The sequence below is a fragment of the Garra rufa genome, unplaced genomic scaffold (assembly GCF_049309525.1).
Source record: "Garra rufa unplaced genomic scaffold, GarRuf1.0 hap1_unplaced_002, whole genome shotgun sequence".
NCBI lineage: Eukaryota > Metazoa > Chordata > Actinopteri > Cypriniformes > Cyprinidae > Garra > Garra rufa.
In genome coordinates, this window is record NW_027394277.1 from 7,462,334 (window position 1) to 7,474,816 (window position 12,483).

The window sequence follows — 12,483 nt, forward strand, 5'->3', positions numbered from 1 at the left end:
TCAGCATCGGCAATTTTTGCCAGTCTCTCTGGAGGCTTGTTGAGAAAGATAGTCTTGCTTCGTTTTGTTTCCTTTTATTGGCGTGGCTGGTTGTTGGTCCTCGTCAAAGAGGTGTCCACCGATCATAGCGTGCCGGAGCCAGAAGACTTGTTGTTTTGTCAATATGTTCTCAAGACTTTGCGGCAGGTATCAATAAACTACAGCACAATCACAGCTCGCCGCTACCCATCGTAAACAGGTTGGGCCTGTCTGTTCCGGTGGGCTCTCAGTGGTGCTAAAGCATCAAATGAAGAGGATGGGATTCGAACCCACACAAACCAAGGCGTGCCGAGCACAACGGACTAGCCTTGCATCGCCTTAACCACTCGACCACCTTTCGTTTTGCGCGGTCCTTTTGTTTAACACTCCCGATTCAGACCACCAGCTCATTAGTAGAGCTCTCAGTGAACTGAACTGAGTGTGTCAGATAGGGAAGACACACAAAAATTGCAGAGTGGGGTCCCCAGGACCGCTGCTAAATGTACCGAACGACGAGGATGGGATTCGAACCTACGCGTGCAGAGCACAATGGATTAGCAGTCCATCGCCTTAACCACTCGGCCACCTCGTCGTATTACGTGCCGTCTTTTATTTAGCACTCCCGATTCAGATCATCAGCTCATTAGTAGAGAACTCAAAGAACTGAACTGAGTGTGTTAGATAAGGAGGACACACAAAAAGTTCAGCATGGGGTCCCCAGGACCTAGATTAAGGTCCAGTGCTAAAGGAACCGAACGACAAGGATGGGATTAGCAGTCCATCGCCTTAACCACTCGGCCTCCCCGCCCCCTTGCTGACTGAGAGAGGCCATGCTGCGGACCTTTTCAGCTGCTGCTGCTGTGCTTTCAGCAGGCTGTTTTGAGCACAGAGGGAATAGTGAATGAGCCGTCTTTTACACACCTCTAATCTGTTCCGTAGAAACACGATGCAGCAACCCGTGCCAGGAGAATGTTTGTGCGGCAGTTTAAAGCTTGCTACCACCTTGTCGGTTCACATCCACGTAGGTGCCTGCAAAGGTCACGACCGTCGCCGGCATTCTTTCGCAGAGGCAATATTGTAGCCTATGAGGTTTATCCGAGGCGCGATCATTGCTGGTTGAAAACTTTACCCAATACCCCGCCAGGATGACTTGAAATACAGTCAGCTTTGGCAATTTTTGCTAGCCTCTCTGGAGGCTTAGAGTATTGTTGAGAAAAAATAGCCTGGCTTTGTTTCTCGTCGAAAAGGTGTCTGCTTATGATTAGGGATGTGCCGAACGAAGCTTCCGAAGCAGTGAAGCTTTTACTACAAACTGCGTTGATGCTTCGAAGCTTTTTGACACAGTGCTCTACTTCTCCATCTGGTGGTCAAAAAAAATCTCTACACCAGCTGTGCCATTGAAGTGTTTTGTTCATTGTAAGATTGTGTTTGTGTATTTAATAAACATATGTAATTAGCAAGATGGTGGTGTGTGTGTGTGTGTGTGTGTGTGTAGAGTCCCCCCCCCCTTTTTTTTTGGACAATATAATGGCAATAAAGACTTTCTGTTTTTCATTTGTACTCACATCAAACATTCCCCCTTCTACATAGAGACCTATTGGCATGTGTGATTTTTTTGTTTTTCATTGCTCCATTTTTCTGTGTTCTTTACAAAACATCACAAACATGTACGCTGTACAAAAACAACAACACCAAAAATAAAAAAATACACACACAAATGCAACTACATATTTTTATTCAAGAATATTATTTGTTCTGCTGTGCTGGAGCTTAAGCGGCTCCTTTTTTTTACTGATTCACATATTAAGCATGAAACTTTATTAGGACTGTCCAGACTGAAGTGTTCCCACACTTGAGAACGGGGTCTCTTGCGTGCATTTTCCATATTGATATTAAACAAGCAATGTGAGCTGAGGACGGCGTTCACAAGGACGGCGTTTACAAGCAGCAAACAAGTTTGTAGTTGAGGAAGGACTTTTATTCATTTTGGGACAGTGGTTGAGACCGCAAGGTGTTTTAATTTACATTCATACAACAGACATTCAAACGTCATTGTTTTTATTATATATTTTTTTTATAATAATACACCATGTAAAAAAACATAAAGACATGACAATTATGGATATAATTATAACATTGGAATAAAATGGACAGCGGGTATGGGATAGCGCAATCGTCGCGCTGTGTGTTTGAGCCTTGCATGACGTGTCAGTGAGGAAACAAAGCTTCATTTCCACAGGTCACGTGACAGCCTCATTTCAAGCAATGCTCCGAAACACTGTTTCAAAGCACTAGCGTGTCGAAAACTCGACAAGTGTGTCGAAACTGGGTGTCGAGCGACCCATCCCTACTTATGATTGAGCGCCAGAGCCAGAAGGCTTGTTGTTTTCTAAATATGTCCTCAAGACGGGTATCATTAAACTGCAGCGCAATTACAGCTCACCGTTACCCATCGTAAACAGGTTGGGCCTGTCTGGTCCGGTGGGCTCTCAGTGGCGCTAAAGCTTCCAGTGCATGTTGAGCACAATGTATTAGCCTTCCACCGCCTTACCCGCTGGACCACCTCGTCATCTTGCGTGGTTTCTTTGTTTAACACTCCTGAACCATGTGCATGTGGATGCCTTCTTCGTCTTTTGTTTCAGCCGCCGAGGGCCTGTTTTCCACTGAGGCCCTGCGTCAAACTCCCTATGAGACACAATCGAACGTTAGTAGTAACCTCCGATTACGGCCGAATGTGGATTCTGCTCGGACGACGGGGCACCGGTACATCCTTTGTAGCTTTGGCTTGTTAGCCAAACGCTACAGCAGTTTGCCATTTCCCATGAAATCATCCTTGATTTCCTTAAGAAAGGTGCCCCAAATTGGTGGAAAATCACATCTCAACCATACGCTGTCCAAAGCATTGACCCGCCTTCACGCGGCAAAACAGAACGTGTTGTTGGCCCGCACTGCTGGGTCAAACTGCGCTTCCCAAAAACAGATTGGGTCAAAACCGACAGAAGAAAACTCTAAGCCTGCTCTAAGCCCTACCCACGGGGAGGGCTCGACAGTCTCGCACAACGCGAGAGCCTCCGTTTCGCCTGTGTAATTTGGGGGCCGATGAAAACTGGGTCCGACCCGGTGAAGAAGCCCACGATCCGCCCGGCTAGCTCAGTCGGTAGAGCATGAGACTCTTAATCTCAGGGTCGTGGGTTCGAGCCCCACGTTGGGCGGCTCTGTTGACTCTCTTTCTTCCCAAAAGGGTGGCGGCTCCAGCGTGCCCATTCGCCGCGCAGGCTGAGTGGATTTTGCGAGCTCCGGAAACATCTTTCAAAACAGATGTCGCTGTTAGTGCGAGCAATTTTAATCCCTATCACTAACCCTAACCCTTGCTTTTACACCGGTGATCCGGCGGCAGCAAGCAACAGCGGCTGTCTCTGTGGCGCAATCGGTTAGCGCGTTCGGCTGTTAACCGAAAGGTTGGTGGTTCGAGCCCACCCAGGGACGTGTGAAATGCCGGAGTTTTGCACGCGCGTCAGGTGTCCACTAACGCCTATGCCATTCTTAGGGTTGCGAGGCACAGCTTTCTCAGGGCGTTTATCTTGTGCACCTTCAATAAGCTGGCTTGTTTTAAAAGAACTCAGCGGCGGGCATTTGGTGAACATTTTCACCAGCTCGAGTAGTTTGCTGTGGCATGTGGATGCCTTCTTAACTGATGATCTGTCTCTGGGGCTCATCTAGTTGACATAGTATCCGCTGACATTCGGCTGAAGGTGCTGATCCACCATCTGCTCTTGGTACGGACTGGAACCGGGGGACTGTAGTGACCATCAGATCGGAATGCAGAATGGATCTGGTGGCTACGGTGACCTCAGAATAAGAAGAAACAGACTAATATTAATGTAGATGCAAAAGTTCCATGTTGCCACAAAGTCAATACCCAATACCCCACCGGGATGACTTGAAATACAGTCAGCATCGGCAATTTTTGCCAGTCTCTCTGGAGGCTTGTTGAGAAAGATAGTCTTGCTTCGTTTTGTTTCCTTTTATTGGCGTGGCTGGTTGTTGGTCCTCGTCAAAGAGGTGTCCACCGATCATAGCGTGCCGGAGCCAGAAGACTTGTTGTTTTGTCAATATGTTCTCAAGACTTTGCGGCAGGTATCAATAAACTACAGCACAATCACAGCTCGCCGCTACCCATCGTAAACAGGTTGGGCCTGTCTGTTCCGGTGGGCTCTCAGTGGTGCTAAAGCATCAAATGAAGAGGATGGGATTCGACCCCACACAAACCAAGGCATGCCGAGCACAACGGACTAGCCTTGCATCGCCTTAACCACTCGACCACCTTTCGTTTTGCGCTGTCCTTTTGTTTAACACTCCCGATTCAGACCACCAGCTCATTAGTAGAGCGCTCAGTGAACTGAACTGAGTGTGTCAGATAGGGAAGACACACAAAAATTGCAGAGTGGGGTCCCCAAGAGGATCACTGCTAAATGTACCGAACGACGAGGATGGGATTCGAACCCACGCGTGCAGAGCACAATGGATTAGCAGTCCATCGCCTTAACCACTCGGCCACCTCGTCGTATTACGTGCCGTCTTTTATTTAGCACTCCCGATTCAGATCATCAGCTCATTAGTAGAGAACTCAAAGAACTGAACTGAGTGTGTTAGATAAGGAGGACACACAAAAAGTTCAGCATGGGGTCCCCAGGACCTAGATTAAGGTCCAGTGCTAAAGGAACCGAACGACAAGGATGGGATTAGCAGTCCATCGCCTTAACCACTCGGCCTCCCCGCCCCCTTGCTGACTGAGAGAGGCCATGCTGCGGACCTTTTCAGCTGCTGCTGCTGTGCTTTCAGCAGGCTGTTTTGAGCACAGAGGGAATAGTGAATGAGCCGTCTTTTACACACCTCTAATCTGTTCCGTAGAAACACGGTGCAGCAACCCGTGCCAGGAGACTGTTTGTGCGGCAGTTTAAAGCTTACTACCACCTTGTCGGTTCACATCCACGTAGGTGCCTGCAAAGGTCACAACCGTCGCCGGCATTCTTTCGCAGAGGCAATATTGTAGCCTATGAGGTTTATCCGAGGCGCGATCATTGCTGGTTGAAAACTTTACCCAATACCCCGCCAGGATGACTTGAAATACAGTCAGCTTTGGCAATTTTTGCTAGCCTCTCTGGAGGCTTAGAGTATTGTTGAGAAAAAATAGCCTGGCTTTGTTTCTCGTCGAAAAGGTGTCTGCTTATGATTGAGCGCCAGAGCCAGAAGGCTTGTTGTTTTGTAAATATGTCCTCAAGACGGGTATCATTAAACTGCAGCGCAATTACAGCTCACCGTTACCCATCGTAAACAGGTTGGGCCTGTCTGGTCCGGTGGGCTCTCAGTGGCGCTAAAGCTTCCAGTGCATGTCGAGCACAATGTATTAGCCTTCCACCGCCTTACCCGCTGGACCACCTCGTCATCTTGCGTGGTTTCTTTGTTTAACACTCCTGAACCATGTGCATGTGGATGCCTTCTTCGTCTTTTGTTTCAGCCGCCGAGGGCCTGTTTTCCACTGAGGCCCTGCGTCAAACTCCCTATGAGACACAATCGAACGTTAGTAGTAACCTCCGATTACGGCCGAATGTGGATTCTGCTCGGACGACGGGGCACCGGTACATCCTTTGTAGCTTTGGCTTGTTAGCCAAACGCTACAGCAGTTTGCCATTTCCCATGAAATCATCCTTGATTTCCTTAAGAAAGGTGCCCCAAATTGGTGGAAAATCACATCTCAACCATACGCTGTCCAAAGCATTGACCCGCCTTCACGCGGCAAAACAGAACGTGTTGTTGGCCCGCACTGCTGGGTCAAACTGCGCTTCCCAAAAACAGATTGGGTCAAAACCGACAGAAGAAAACTCTAAGCCTGCTCTAAGCCCTACCCACGGGGAGGGCTCGACAGTCTCGCACAACGCGAGAGCCTCCGTTTCGCCTGTGTAATTTGGGGGCCGATGAAAACTGGGTCCGACCCGGTGAAGAAGCCCACGATCCGCCCGGCTAGCTCAGTCGGTAGAGCATGAGACTCTTAATCTCAGGGTCGTGGGTTCGAGCCCCACGTTGGGCGGCTCTGTTGACTCTCTTTCTTCCCAAAAGGGTGGCGGCTCCAGCGTGCCCATTCGCCGCGCAGGCTGAGTGGATTTTGCGAGCTCCGGAAACATCTTTCAAAACAGATGTCGCTGTTAGTGCGAGCAATTTTAATCCCTATCACTAACCCTAACCCTTGCTTTTACACCGGTGATCCGGCGGCAGCAAGCAACAGCGGCTGTCTCTGTGGCGCAATCGGTTAGCGCGTTCGGCTGTTAACCGAAAGGTTGGTGGTTCGAGCCCACCCAGGGACGTGTGAAATGCCGGAGTTTTGCACGCGCGTCAGGTGTCCACTAACGCCTATGCCATTCTTAGGGTTGCGAGGCACAGCTTTCTCAGGGCGTTTATCTTGTGCACCTTCAATAAGCTGGCTTGTTTTAAAAGAACTCAGCGGCGGGCATTTGGTGAACATTTTCACCAGCTCGAGTAGTTTGCTGTGGCATGTGGATGCCTTCTTAACTGATGATCTGTCTCTGGGGCTCATCTAGTTGACATAGTATCCGCTGACATTCGGCTGAAGGTGCTGATCCACCATCTGCTCTTGGTACGGACTGGAACCGGGGGACTGTAGTGACCATCAGATCGGAATGCAGAATGGATCTGGTGGCTACGGTGACCTCAGAATAAGAAGAAACAGACTAATATTAATGTAGATGCAAAAGTTCCATGTTGCCACAAAGTCAATACCCAATACCCCACCGGGATGACTTGAAATACAGTCAGCATCGGCAATTTTTGCCAGTCTCTCTGGAGGCTTGTTGAGAAAGATAGTCTTGCTTCGTTTTGTTTCCTTTTATTGGCGTGGCTGGTTGTTGGTCCTCGTCAAAGAGGTGTCCACCGATCATAGCGTGCCGGAGCCAGAAGACTTGTTGTTTTGTCAATATGTTCTCAAGACTTTGCGGCAGGTATCAATAAACTACAGCACAATCACAGCTCGCCGCTACCCATCGTAAACAGGTTGGGCCTGTCTGTTCCGGTGGGCTCTCAGTGGTGCTAAAGCATCAAATGAAGAGGATGGGATTCGAACCCACACAAACCAAGGCGTGCCGAGCACAACGGACTAGCCTTGCATCGCCTTAACCACTCGACCACCTTTCGTTTTGCGCGGTCCTTTTGTTTAACACTCCCGATTCAGACCACCAGCTCATTAGTAGAGCTCTCAGTGAACTGAACTGAGTGTGTCAGATAGGGAAGACACACAAAAATTGCAGAGTGGGGTCCCCAGGACCGCTGCTAAATGTACCGAACGACGAGGATGGGATTCGAACCTACGCGTGCAGAGCACAATGGATTAGCAGTCCATCGCCTTAACCACTCGGCCACCTCGTCGTATTACGTGCCGTCTTTTATTTAGCACTCCCGATTCAGATCATCAGCTCATTAGTAGAGAACTCAAAGAACTGAACTGAGTGTGTTAGATAAGGAGGACACACAAAAAGTTCAGCATGGGGTCCCCAGGACCTAGATTAAGGTCCAGTGCTAAAGGAACCGAACGACAAGGATGGGATTAGCAGTCCATCGCCTTAACCACTCGGCCTCCCCGCCCCCTTGCTGACTGAGAGAGGCCATGCTGCGGACCTTTTCAGCTGCTGCTGCTGTGCTTTCAGCAGGCTGTTTTGAGCACAGAGGGAATAGTGAATGAGCCGTCTTTTACACACCTCTAATCTGTTCCGTAGAAACACGATGCAGCAACCCGTGCCAGGAGAATGTTTGTGCGGCAGTTTAAAGCTTGCTACCACCTTGTCGGTTCACATCCACGTAGGTGCCTGCAAAGGTCACGACCGTCGCCGGCATTCTTTCGCAGAGGCAATATTGTAGCCTATGAGGTTTATCCGAGGCGCGATCATTGCTGGTTGAAAACTTTACCCAATACCCCGCCAGGATGACTTGAAATACAGTCAGCTTTGGCAATTTTTGCTAGCCTCTCTGGAGGCTTAGAGTATTGTTGAGAAAAAATAGCCTGGCTTTGTTTCTCGTCGAAAAGGTGTCTGCTTATGATTGAGCGCCAGAGCCAGAAGGCTTGTTGTTTTCTAAATATGTCCTCAAGACGGGTATCATTAAACTGCAGCGCAATTACAGCTCACCGTTACCCATCGTAAACAGGTTGGGCCTGTCTGGTCCGGTGGGCTCTCAGTGGCGCTAAAGCTTCCAGTGCATGTTGAGCACAATGTATTAGCCTTCCACCGCCTTACCCGCTGGACCACCTCGTCATCTTGCGTGGTTTCTTTGTTTAACACTCCTGAACCATGTGCATGTGGATGCCTTCTTCGTCTTTTGTTTCAGCCGCCGAGGGCCTGTTTTCCACTGAGGCCCTGCGTCAAACTCCCTATGAGACACAATCGAACGTTAGTAGTAACCTCCGATTACGGCCGAATGTGGATTCTGCTCGGACGACGGGGCACCGGTACATCCTTTGTAGCTTTGGCTTGTTAGCCAAACGCTACAGCAGTTTGCCATTTCCCATGAAATCATCCTTGATTTCCTTAAGAAAGGTGCCCCAAATTGGTGGAAAATCACATCTCAACCATACGCTGTCCAAAGCATTGACCCGCCTTCACGCGGCAAAACAGAACGTGTTGTTGGCCCGCACTGCTGGGTCAAACTGCGCTTCCCAAAAACAGATTGGGTCAAAACCGACAGAAGAAAACTCTAAGCCTGCTCTAAGCCCTACCCACGGGGAGGGCTCGACAGTCTCGCACAACGCGAGAGCCTCCGTTTCGCCTGTGTAATTTGGGGGCCGATGAAAACTGGGTCCGACCCGGTGAAGAAGCCCACGATCAGCCCGGCTAGCTCAGTCGGTAGAGCATGAGACTCTTAATCTCAGGGTCGTGGGTTCGAGCCCCACGTTGGGCGGCTCTGTTGACTCTCTTTCTTCCCAAAAGGGTGGCGGGCTCCAGCGTGCCCATTCGCCGCGCAGGCTGAGTGGATTTTGCGAGCTCCGGAAACATCTTTCAAAACAGATGTCGCTGTTAGTGCGAGCAATTTTAATCCCTATCACTAACCCTAACCCTTGCTTTTACACCGGTGATCCGGCGGCAGCAAGCAACAGCGGCTGTCTCTGTGGCGCAATCGGTTAGCGCGTTCGGCTGTTAACCGAAAGGTTGGTGGTTCGAGCCCACCCAGGGACGTGTGAAATGCCGGAGTTTTGCACGCGCGTCAGGTGTCCACTAACGCCTATGCCATTCTTAGGGTTGCGAGGCACAGCTTTCTCAGGGCGTTTATCTTGTGCACCTTCAATAAGCTGGCTTGTTTTAAAAGAACTCAGCGGCGGGCATTTGGTGAACATTTTCACCAGCTCGAGTAGTTTGCTGTGGCATGTGGATGCCTTCTTAACTGATGATCTGTCTCTGGGGCTCATCTAGTTGACATAGTATCCGCTGACATTCGGCTGAAGGTGCTGATCCACCATCTGCTCTTGGTACGGACTGGAACCGGGGGACTGTAGTGACCATCAGATCGGAATGCAGAATGGATCTGGTGGCTACGGTGACCTCAGAATAAGAAGAAACAGACTAATATTAATGTAGATGCAAAAGTTCCATGTTGCCACAAAGTCAATACCCAATACCCCACCGGGATGACTTGAAATACAGTCAGCATCGGCAATTTTTGCCAGTCTCTCTGGAGGCTTGTTGAGAAAGATAGTCTTGCTTCGTTTTGTTTCCTTTTATTGGCGTGGCTGGTTGTTGGTCCTCGTCAAAGAGGTGTCCACCGATCATAGCGTGCCGGAGCCAGAAGACTTGTTGTTTTGTCAATATGTTCTCAAGACTTTGCGGCAGGTATCAATAAACTACAGCACAATCACAGCTCGCCGCTACCCATCGTAAACAGGTTGGGCCTGTCTGTTCCGGTGGGCTCTCAGTGGTGCTAAAGCATCAAATGAAGAGGATGGGATTCGACCCCACACAAACCAAGGCATGCCGAGCACAACGGACTAGCCTTGCATCGCCTTAACCACTCGACCACCTTTCGTTTTGCGCTGTCCTTTTGTTTAACACTCCCGATTCAGACCACCAGCTCATTAGTAGAGCGCTCAGTGAACTGAACTGAGTGTGTCAGATAGGGAAGACACACAAAAATTGCAGAGTGGGGTCCCCAAGAGGATCACTGCTAAATGTACCGAACGACGAGGATGGGATTCGAACCCACGCGTGCAGAGCACAATGGATTAGCAGTCCATCGCCTTAACCACTCGGCCACCTCGTCGTATTACGTGCCGTCTTTTATTTAGCACTCCCGATTCAGATCATCAGCTCATTAGTAGAGAACTCAAAGAACTGAACTGAGTGTGTTAGATAAGGAGGACACACAAAAAGTTCAGCATGGGGTCCCCAGGACCTAGATTAAGGTCCAGTGCTAAAGGAACCGAACGACAAGGATGGGATTAGCAGTCCATCGCCTTAACCACTCGGCCTCCCCGCCCCCTTGCTGACTGAGAGAGGCCATGCTGCGGACCTTTTCAGCTGCTGCTGCTGTGCTTTCAGCAGGCTGTTTTGAGCACAGAGGGAATAGTGAATGAGCCGTCTTTTACACACCTCTAATCTGTTCCGTAGAAACACGGTGCAGCAACCCGTGCCAGGAGACTGTTTGTGCGGCAGTTTAAAGCTTACTACCACCTTGTCGGTTCACATCCACGTAGGTGCCTGCAAAGGTCACAACCGTCGCCGGCATTCTTTCGCAGAGGCAATATTGTAGCCTATGAGGTTTATCCGAGGCGCGATCATTGCTGGTTGAAAACTTTACCCAATACCCCGCCAGGATGACTTGAAATACAGTCAGCTTTGGCAATTTTTGCTAGCCTCTCTGGAGGCTTAGAGTATTGTTGAGAAAAAATAGCCTGGCTTTGTTTCTCGTCGAAAAGGTGTCTGCTTATGATTGAGCGCCAGAGCCAGAAGGCTTGTTGTTTTGTAAATATGTCCTCAAGACGGGTATCATTAAACTGCAGCGCAATTACAGCTCACCGTTACCCATCGTAAACAGGTTGGGCCTGTCTGGTCCGGTGGGCTCTCAGTGGCGCTAAAGCTTCCAGTGCATGTCGAGCACAATGTATTAGCCTTCCACCGCCTTACCCGCTGGACCACCTCGTCATCTTGCGTGGTTTCTTTGTTTAACACTCCTGAACCATGTGCATGTGGATGCCTTCTTCGTCTTTTGTTTCAGCCGCCGAGGGCCTGTTTTCCACTGAGGCCCTGCGTCAAACTCCCTATGAGACACAATCGAACGTTAGTAGTAACCTCCGATTACGGCCGAATGTGGATTCTGCTCGGACGACGGGGCACCGGTACATCCTTTGTAGCTTTGGCTTGTTAGCCAAACGCTACAGCAGTTTGCCATTTCCCATGAAATCATCCTTGATTTCCTTAAGAAAGGTGCCCCAAATTGGTGGAAAATCACATCTCAACCATACGCTGTCCAAAGCATTGACCCGCCTTCACGCGGCAAAACAGAACGTGTTGTTGGCCCGCACTGCTGGGTCAAACTGCGCTTCCCAAAAACAGATTGGGTCAAAACCGACAGAAGAAAACTCTAAGCCTGCTCTAAGCCCTACCCACGGGGAGGGCTCGACAGTCTCGCACAACGCGAGAGCCTCCGTTTCGCCTGTGTAATTTGGGGGCCGATGAAAACTGGGTCCGACCCGGTGAAGAAGCCCACGATCCGCCCGGCTAGCTCAGTCGGTAGAGCATGAGACTCTTAATCTCAGGGTCGTGGGTTCGAGCCCCACGTTGGGCGGCTCTGTTGACTCTCTTTCTTCCCAAAAGGGTGGCGGCTCCAGCGTGCCCATTCGCCGCGCAGGCTGAGTGGATTTTGCGAGCTCCGGAAACATCTTTCAAAACAGATGTCGCTGTTAGTGCGAGCAATTTTAATCCCTATCACTAACCCTAACCCTTGCTTTTACACCGGTGATCCGGCGGCAGCAAGCAACAGCGGCTGTCTCTGTGGCGCAATCGGTTAGCGCGTTCGGCTGTTAACCGAAAGGTTGGTGGTTCGAGCCCACCCAGGGACGTGTGAAATGCCGGAGTTTTGCACGCGCGTCAGGTGTCCACTAACGCCTATGCCATTCTTAGGGTTGCGAGGCACAGCTTTCTCAGGGCGTTTATCTTGTGCACCTTCAATAAGCTGGCTTGTTTTAAAAGAACTCAGCGGCGGGCATTTGGTGAACATTTTCACCAGCTCGAGTAGTTTGCTGTGGCATGTGGATGCCTTCTTAACTGATGATCTGTCTCTGGGGCTCATCTAGTTGACATAGTATCCGCTGACATTCGGCTGAAGGTGCTGATCCACCATCTGCTCTTGGTACGGACTGGAACCGGGGGACTGTAGTGACCATCAGATCGGAATGCAGAATGGATCTGGTGG

General features: G+C 49.9%; 14 non-coding genes across 14 annotated transcripts; 12 read left to right on the top strand and 2 right to left on the bottom strand.

The window, feature by feature from the left end:
• Window positions 1-1,073: 1,073 nt before the first annotated feature.
• LOC141307836 (U4 spliceosomal RNA) lies at window positions 1,074-1,214 on the top strand. Its single transcript, XR_012346762.1, has one exon. It is a non-coding gene; the product is annotated as a U4 spliceosomal RNA (small nuclear RNA).
• Window positions 1,215-3,157: 1,943 nt separating this feature from the next.
• On the top strand, window positions 3,158-3,230 carry trnak-cuu (transfer RNA lysine (anticodon CUU)). The gene has a single exon. It is a non-coding gene; the product is annotated as a tRNA-Lys (tRNA).
• Window positions 3,231-3,430: 200 nt separating this feature from the next.
• trnan-guu (transfer RNA asparagine (anticodon GUU)) lies at window positions 3,431-3,504 on the top strand. Its single transcript has one exon. It is a non-coding gene; the product is annotated as a tRNA-Asn (tRNA).
• A 996-nt stretch (window positions 3,505-4,500) lies between these two features.
• trnas-gcu (transfer RNA serine (anticodon GCU)) lies at window positions 4,501-4,582 on the bottom strand. Its single transcript has one exon. It is a non-coding gene; the product is annotated as a tRNA-Ser (tRNA).
• A 463-nt stretch (window positions 4,583-5,045) lies between these two features.
• On the top strand, window positions 5,046-5,186 carry LOC141307837 (U4 spliceosomal RNA). The gene has a single exon (XR_012346763.1). It is a non-coding gene; the product is annotated as a U4 spliceosomal RNA (small nuclear RNA).
• Window positions 5,187-6,033: 847 nt separating this feature from the next.
• Window positions 6,034-6,106, top strand: trnak-cuu (transfer RNA lysine (anticodon CUU)). The gene has a single exon. It is a non-coding gene; the product is annotated as a tRNA-Lys (tRNA).
• A 200-nt stretch (window positions 6,107-6,306) lies between these two features.
• Window positions 6,307-6,380, top strand: trnan-guu (transfer RNA asparagine (anticodon GUU)). The gene has a single exon. It is a non-coding gene; the product is annotated as a tRNA-Asn (tRNA).
• Window positions 6,381-7,918: 1,538 nt separating this feature from the next.
• Window positions 7,919-8,059, top strand: LOC141307838 (U4 spliceosomal RNA). Its single transcript, XR_012346764.1, has one exon. It is a non-coding gene; the product is annotated as a U4 spliceosomal RNA (small nuclear RNA).
• An 847-nt stretch (window positions 8,060-8,906) lies between these two features.
• trnak-cuu (transfer RNA lysine (anticodon CUU)) lies at window positions 8,907-8,979 on the top strand. The gene has a single exon. It is a non-coding gene; the product is annotated as a tRNA-Lys (tRNA).
• A 201-nt stretch (window positions 8,980-9,180) lies between these two features.
• Window positions 9,181-9,254, top strand: trnan-guu (transfer RNA asparagine (anticodon GUU)). Its single transcript has one exon. It is a non-coding gene; the product is annotated as a tRNA-Asn (tRNA).
• Window positions 9,255-10,250: 996 nt separating this feature from the next.
• On the bottom strand, window positions 10,251-10,332 carry trnas-gcu (transfer RNA serine (anticodon GCU)). Its single transcript has one exon. It is a non-coding gene; the product is annotated as a tRNA-Ser (tRNA).
• A 463-nt stretch (window positions 10,333-10,795) lies between these two features.
• Window positions 10,796-10,936, top strand: LOC141307840 (U4 spliceosomal RNA). The gene has a single exon (XR_012346765.1). It is a non-coding gene; the product is annotated as a U4 spliceosomal RNA (small nuclear RNA).
• Window positions 10,937-11,783: 847 nt separating this feature from the next.
• Window positions 11,784-11,856, top strand: trnak-cuu (transfer RNA lysine (anticodon CUU)). Its single transcript has one exon. It is a non-coding gene; the product is annotated as a tRNA-Lys (tRNA).
• A 200-nt stretch (window positions 11,857-12,056) lies between these two features.
• On the top strand, window positions 12,057-12,130 carry trnan-guu (transfer RNA asparagine (anticodon GUU)). The gene has a single exon. It is a non-coding gene; the product is annotated as a tRNA-Asn (tRNA).
• Window positions 12,131-12,483: the final 353 nt, after the last annotated feature.